The 8,304-nt window shown below is 39.0% G+C and overlaps 1 pseudogene; it reads left to right on the plus strand.

The window, feature by feature from the left end:
• The first annotated feature begins 5,975 nt into the window (after positions 1–5,975).
• On the plus strand, positions 5,976–6,890 carry LOC113886027 (annotated as a pseudogene).
• Positions 6,891–8,304: the final 1,414 nt, after the last annotated feature.

An 8,304-nucleotide genomic window follows, 5' to 3' on the forward strand; every position in this document is an offset into this window, starting at 1 on the left:
CGCAATATTGCTCTTTATAGCATCAGACCTTGCTTCTATCACCAGTCACATCCACAACTGGGTATTGTTTTTGCTTTGGCTCCATCCGTTCATTCTGGAGTTTTTCTCCACTGATCTCCAGTAGCATATTGGGCACCTGCTGACCTAGGGAGTTCCTCTTTCAGTATCCTATCATTTTGCCTTTTCATACTGTTCATGGGGTTCTCAAGGCAAGAATCCTGAAGTGGTTTGCCATTCCCTTCCCTGGTGGACCACATTCTGTCAGACTTCTCCACCATGACTCGTCTGTCTTTGGTGGCCCCACATGGCCTGGCTTAGTTTCATTGAGTTAGGCAAGCTGTGGTCCGTGTGATCAGATTGACTAGTTTTCTGTGAGTATGGTTTCAGTGTGTCTGCCCTCTGATGCCCTCTTGCAACACCTACCATCTTGTTTGGGTTTCTCTTACCTTGGACGTGGGGTATCTCTTCACCACTGCTCCAGCAAGCACAGCCGCTGCTTTTTATCTCGGGTGAGGGGTATCTCCTCACGGCCGCCCCTCTTGACCTTGAACGTGGAGTAGCTCCTCTCGGCCCTCCTGTGCCCATTGCTAATACAGCTCCTTCTTAAATCTGAATCCTGACTTTCTCTTATTCACAGCCTCTAATAGCCTCAAACTCTTGACAATTCTTCCAAAGCCACTGTAGAAATGCCTGGAATCTCCTGACTGCTTTGCTTTTTAAATTATAATTTAAAAAGTATTTGCTTTTCATGGTTAAAGAGAGTGCCCTTCTTGATGAGACCCTAGAACAAACACTGGTTTTCTCAGTGAATACACTCCTCTACTTTCATTTTGTGGGTAAGGGTGCCTGTTACTTTGGGCAACATTGGTATATACAGGTAAAGTAAACTCAGAACATATTTTGTAAGTGTAAGAAATCACAAATGATAACCCAGTGGTATAAAGTTTTCAGATCTCTGTACAAGTCTTTATCTTCATAGCTACTTTTTTTTCTAGTTGAGGAAACAAAGATTCAGAGAGAGTAAATGACTTGCTTTAGTCACACAAACTCTATGCAAAGTGCTCTTAGCCCATTCTTGAGACTCTGTGTGTTATCACACAATCATAGTATTTAAGATTTGAAATTGACAAAGATTTTGTTCTAAGTCATACAGATGTTTTATAACATTTGCTTTGGATAAAGAAACAAACAGGAATATCTTCTTTTCACAATATTTGAATTCTATGAAGAATTAAGCTTCATTCTCTACTCAAAAGATTAAACCTTATGAATTATACTTTCTTGACAAAAATACCCACTTCATCAGATCCCAAAGGGACAGACATCTGCTTTCCCAATATTATTTGAGATTTGGGTATCAAGCCAGTTTTTTTCTTCTCTCAAAGTTACATCCTAGAAAGAATAACAGGATTTCCCCCATAACTATAACTCTCTATTCCAGATCCTGCAACAAAGTAGTTTAGGAAAATATTATTAGTGTTATGTTATCTTTCAGTGAGAGAAAATAGAAAATCAACATCTGCCCTAGATTGTCCTACATTAAAAAATTAGGACTTGCAAGAAGAGTTTTCTTAGATTTGTATTATTAAAGAAACAAAACTTTAGAATTAAAAAAAAAATTAATTAGGCATACGGACACATACACACAGACATATACATATGCAAACAGTACAGTCCATAGAATTCTCCATGCCAGAATACAGCAGTGGGTAGCCCTTCCCTTCTCCAGGGGATCTTCTCAACCCAGGGATGGAACCCAGGTCTCCCACATTGCAGGTAGATTCTTTGCCAGCTGAGCCACAAGGGAAGCCCCCACTTATACTGTTCAGTTCATTTTAGTTCCATTGCTCAGTCATGTCTGGCTCTTTGTGACCCCATGGACTGCAGCATGCCAGGCCTCCCCGTCCATCACCAACTCCTGGAGTTTACTCAAACTCACGTCCATTGAGTCAGTGATGCCATCCAACCATCTCATCCTCTGTTGTTCCCTTCTCCTCCCGCCTTCAATCTTCCCAGCATCAAGGTCTTTTCAAATAGTTTTCTGGAGGTCTCTTTTTTTTTTTTTTTGCTGTTAAGCTTCTCTACTTGCTATCCTGAACCTTCTTTCTCGTGTCTCCCCTCCTCTTTTAAAATTCTACCTTCATTCTGATCATGGAGAATGTTTGTTAGAAGTATTTCATAAGGAAAATAATAACAGGGCACTAAGAGAAACCTAAGTGTATTGGCAAAGGGATACATTTTATTAAATGACATTGTGACATTTATATTAGTGTCTTCAAGGTATTTTGGGCTTCCCCGATTGCTCAGTTGGTAAAGAATCTGCCTGTAATGCAGGAGACCCCATTGGATTCCTGGGTTGGGAAGATCCGCTTGGAGAAGGGATAGGCTACCCACTCCAGTATTCTTGGGCTTCCCTTGTGGCTCAGCTGGTAAAGAATGCGCCAGCAATGAGGGACATCTGCATTCAATCCCTGGGTTGGGAAGATCCCCTGGAGAAGGGAAAGGCTACCCACTCCAGTATCCTGGCCTAGAGAAATCCATGAAATACAGTCCCTGGGGTCACAAAGGGGACATGACTGAGCAACTTTCACTTTCACTTTTCAAGGTATTTTTACTTACATTAAGTTTCTTAGCAAATTGTAAGTCACTAGGTGGAGAAGGAAATGGTAACCCACTCCAGTATTCTTGCCTGGAGAATCCCAGGGACGGGGGAGCCTGGTGGGCTGCTGTCTATGGGGTCGCACAGAGTCGGACACGACTGAAGCAACTTAGCAGCAGCAGCAGCAGCAGCAGCAGATCAATATCTCCAAATAAGTGAAGAGTTACTGCATGTATATTGCTTTTCTCATTCTACTGGACTCCATCAAAGCATAATCTAATAATGGGCTTTGTTTACTTGACAGATCAGCAACTTGAGTCTCAACATCAACAGGAATATTTCGACAGGGAGATAAATCATTTTTGGTTCTGACCTCTGGACAACCTTTCCTACTGGTAATAATTTTAGTATTATTTTGGATTAAAAAAGGAATTTTAGTCAGTTTATGTGTGCACCTATTAAAAAAATGTGGTACTCAACCTAAAAGGAATATTGGTCTGAATAACAAAAACCTCCACGTTAGTCTTAATTCTGTTCAGACAAATTCAGAGCGTCTACTTGGAGATGCTTGAATTTTATGGTCTTTGCTAATCTGGTTACCTTGAGCTTTACTCTGGCAACTCTGATTCTCTTTTTTTTTAAGGTTTATCTAATTTTCTCAATTCAGAAACATTTTTTTTCTCATATGTTTTTTTATTTTTATTTTCCATTGTTGTTTACTACAGGGTATTAAATATAGTTCCCTGTTCTATACAGTATGGCCTTGTTGTTATTCTATTTTTTATTTAATAGTGAATGTCTGCTATCCCAAACTCCTAATTTATCCCTCCCCTACCTCCTTCCCCTTTGGAACCACAAGTTTGTTTTCTGTCTGGAGTGTGTTTACGTCTCACAAATAAGTTCATTTGTGTCATACTTTAGGTTCCACATCTAAGAGATTTCAAAACATATTTATTCTCATGTGCTCTCAAAGATAATGACCCTGTGTAATTAAGCCTTTTAATCAACACATATATTGAGCACCCTCAACATGTTGTGGAAGGTAGAGAGAGAAAATAAATTGAAACAAAGTTTCATAAATTTTTGTTTGTGATGAAACAGAATTTGTTTTTATTTTTCATGCAAAATAAAATCAAATTCTGTGTCACTCTATGTACAGATTTTTTTCTCCATTGATTTTATTTTCATTCAATGGAAAGTTATTAAGCTTGATTCCTTTAGGTAATAAAGAATGCATGCACTGAAAGCAGGAATCACTTTACCCTGATTCATCTTTAGGGGAAACTAAGTCAGTGAAGGAGAAACCCCCAGTTCTGATATAACAGCTTTGAGAGAGAAAGTTCAGTGCAAGTTTGGCCTCTGATTATGGACAGCAGGTAAGAGCCAGGATGAAACACTGATTTGCTGATGGCTCAGGAAATATTGCCTGGAGAATCCCATGGATGGAGGAGCCTGGTAGGCTGCAGTCCATGGGGTCGCTAAGAGTCGGACACGACTGAGTGACTTCACTTTCACTTTTCACTTTCATTCATTGGAAAAGAAAATGGCAACCCACTCCAGTGTTCTTGCCTGGAGAATCCCAGGGACAGGGGAGGCTGGTGGGCTGCCATCTATGGGGTCGCACAGAGTCAGACACAACTGAAGCGACTTAGCAGCAGCAGCAGCAGCAGCAGGAAATATACCTGAAAGCTAATCTTACTTCTTTGCTGTTTCTTGAACAAGAAAGTTTTAAAATATAGTCTAAGAACAGCCTTTGGCACCATATTTCTGGTAATGACATCTGCTGACAGAAGATGAAAAAGGTTTCCTGGCTTAACTAAAGTCTTCCATCCAGAGAACAATAGAGAGATAAGTGGGAGTCTGAATTCATTAAAGCCATTGATTGAATTTCTTTTTGTATAATAAGCAATCTCTTTAATAAGTTTGTTATGTTTCTAAATTCCCTGTTTTAAAGAATATTATGAGAGGGTGGGATGATTTGGGAGAATGGCGTTGAAATATGTATAATATCACATGTGAAACGAGTTGCCAGTTCAGGTTTGATGCATGATACTGGATGCTTGGGGCTGGTGCACTGGGACGACCCAGAGGGATGGTATGAGGAGGGGGGAGGGAGGAGGGTTCAGGATGGGGAACACATGTATACCTGTGGCAGATTCATTTTGATATATGGCAAAACCAATACAATATTGTAAAGTTAAATAAAATAAAATTAAAAAAAATAAAATTAAATATTAAAAAAATAAAGAATATTATGCTGACTTATATAGATGGGTTGAGAAATCCAAAAAATAATAACTTTTATTTCATTAGAGCTAGATTAGAAGCCATGTTTCAACCATAATTGAAGGTTCTATTCATATATGTCAGAGAAAGGGATGAGCAATATTCCTTTAAGGATACTAAAGAAAAAATAATTAGGTCTTGAAAGTTTGTACTTTTTTTTTTCCCCCAAAGTGAGGTACTTATTGGCTTAAGCCTAGGAGTTAAATGAAAAAGCTATGAATTATAGGGGGTTATTTGAGTGTTGGGTAGAACCAAGGCTCTGGGCTATACTTCTAGTCTTTGTCTTTGAGTATTTGTTTGTTTTTGTTTTTTGGTAGATTATTATGCCTTTTTAATTATTGTTTTTTAATTGGAGGATAATTGCTTTACAATATTGTGCTGGCTTCTGCCATAAAACAAATTGAATCAGTGATAGTTACATGTTTATCCCATCCCTTTTGAGACTCCTTCCCATCCCAATACTTTAGGTCATCACAGAGTGCCAGGCTGGGCTCTACAATGCTGGCTATACTAACTGAGAAAGTAGCATTGACATATATACACAACCATGTGTAAAATGGATAGCTTCCCACTAGCTATCTATTGTACACATGAAAGCAAAAATCGCTCAGTCATGTCTGACTCTTTGCAATCCCATGGACTAGACAGTCTATGGAATTCTCCAGGCCAGAAGGGAATGGGTAGCCATTCCCTTCTCCAGGCGATCTTCCCAAGCCAGGGATCGAACCCAGGTCTCCCACATTGCAGGCAGATTCTTCATCAGATGAGCCATCAGGGAAGCCCATTTTACACATGGTATTGTATATATGCCAGTGTTACTTTCTTAATTCATCCCACCCTCTGCTTCCCCAGCTGTGTCTACAAGTCCACTTTTTATGTCTGTATCTCTACTCCTGCCCTGCAAATAGGTTCATCAATACCGCGTCCTTGAGCTTTTAAGAGATCACTGGAAAGGATGAAGACAAGGGACAGATGAAAGATGGACCCAATCAAGACAGGACCTGTCATGTTGCTTTGGGAATCAGAAAATAACTCGAATGTACCTATTTTGTCTCACTTCTTTCTGCAGATAATATTTTGTAAGGAATGACTAAACCATTCTTCAGGGAGTGAATTTATCCTTGAAGGGATAACAAAATGCCCAGAGCTTCAATTGCCACTCTTCCTCCTGTTCCTTGGAATATATGTTGTCACAGTGGTGGGGGACCTGGGCATGATCCTCTTAATCTCTATCAGTTCTCAACTTCACTCTCCAATGTACTATTTTCTCAGACATTTGTTATTCACTGATCTCTGCTACTCCTCTGTCATTACTCCAAAGATGCTGGTGAACTTTGTGTTAGAAAATAATATTATTTCCTTCCTGGAATGCATGGCCCAGCTTTACTTCTTCCTTATTTTTGTAATAGTAGAAGGTTATCTTCTCACTGCCATGGTATATGTTCATTATGTTGCAATCTGCAGCCCACTGTTTTACAATATTATCATGTCCCATAGGGTCTGTTCCATAATGATGGGTGTAGTATATTCACTGGGCTTGTTTGGGGCCACAGTTGATACTACCCGCATGTCAATGTTGTCCTTCTGTGGGTCTCATATTATCAGTCATTATTTTTGTGATATTTTTTCCTTTGTTCAGTCTCTCTTGCTCTAGCACCCACATTAATGAGATAGTGTCATTTATCATCTGAGGAGTTAATACCTTGTCACTGATACTGGCTGTACTCATTTCTTATTCTTTCATCCTCTCTAGCATCCTCTGTATTCACTCAAGGGATGGTTGAAAGCCTTTGGCACTTGTAGGTCTCATCTCATGGCTGTGGGTGTCTTTTTAGGGTCTATAACATTTATGCACTTCAGTTCCCCTTGTAGCAATACTATGGAGCAGGAGAATGTGTCCTCCGTGTTCTACACCACCGTGATCCCTGTGCTGAACCCCTTGATCTACAACTTAAGGAACAAGGACGTGAAGAATGCACTGAGGAAGTTGCTTGGGGAAAAGTAGTCACCCCAACAGAGGAGATTTTCACAGAGAGGACGATGAAGTGAACCAAATGAAAAGTTTTCATGAGCTCTGTGTTATTTCTTTCTCTCCTGTAGAGACAAAATTCACTGTTAATTATGAAATATATATTTGTACTTGAGAATGTTTGAGGCATTTTGGTCATTTTTTATCAAACAATAAGTAATAGCCAATATAATCTTTGGAAATTTTACTTGTATTCTAGGAATAGGATTTAACAGAAGAGGGAGGGCACATGAACAAGAAAAACAAAAAAGAATTTGTTGAAGATATTAATTTTGAAAGTGCTTGATAAATAAGGAATGGATTTAGGGTTGTCTTTGAAAAGAGATGATGTTAACTTATTCAACATCTTGAAGGGCAGGCATAGAGGTATCTTTAAACTTCCAAGGGAAGCTTTTTTTTTTTTTTCTGGCTGAAAGCCATTATATTGAAATATTGAGAATATCGGTATCATGACAGAGCTGTGAGGGTTGCAGTACTTATAATAAAGAACCACACACAGGTGGTTTGTGGTGTGTGAGGGGAAAGCATGTTTAGGGTGAAGAGGTCAAGGTAACAGTTGTCAAAGTTAGCCTAGTCTTATCATATTCAGTTAAGATCAATTATAACTAACCTAAAATCTCACGTTGCCTTTCTTTGGAGGCTACCACTTAAGCCATAACTAATCCATTAAAAGTCTAGCAGAGTGTGGTTCCAGCTTGGGGAATTGAACTTACTTTATTTTGTATTAGAATAATCAGTTTAATGAGGGAAATGCTGTTTCTTTTCTCCTGGAATTGTATATAGCTCTTTCCCACCCACCCTCTGTATGAATCACAGTGGGTTTTTGTTTGTTTGTATTTATCACCTTGTGACTTTGCCTGTATCCACCATTTCCCTCTGGTGCAGGAATCTAGCCTTCTTCAAGATCAGAAGCACAACCTCCTTGGTGGTTCCTTGCCTTGCCACATCATTTTGGGCATCAGTGCATAACTTCCATTTTATTCTACTCTTAAGTAAGGGGATTTTAGAGGTATATGCATGAAGTGGCCGGGGTCAAGCTAAATGATTTTTTTTGTCCTTGTTCAATGACTTGAATAAGAATACTGAAAAACTTTTAATTGGGTTTGCGACTGGTATGAAGTTGAGATAACAACTAATTTAGTGGATGAAACTGATGATTCTCAAAGACCTCCAGAAGCTGGAATGATGAGCACAATTAATGAGATTAAAATGTACATGGATAATATAAAATTTATACTTTTACCAAAATGATGAGAGGAAAAGACTGGTTAATTGTAGAGAATCAAGAACTTTTAATGACAACAGAGTCAATAAATAAGAGTACAGCTTCTTTAAAAGTTCATGTTACCTTGGCTGCAATAGCTGCATTTTAGCAGAGTAAGAAAACTTA

The sequence above is a fragment of the Bos indicus x Bos taurus genome, chromosome 29 (assembly GCF_003369695.1).
Source record: "Bos indicus x Bos taurus breed Angus x Brahman F1 hybrid chromosome 29, Bos_hybrid_MaternalHap_v2.0, whole genome shotgun sequence".
Classification (NCBI taxonomy): domain Eukaryota; kingdom Metazoa; phylum Chordata; class Mammalia; order Artiodactyla; family Bovidae; genus Bos; species Bos indicus x Bos taurus.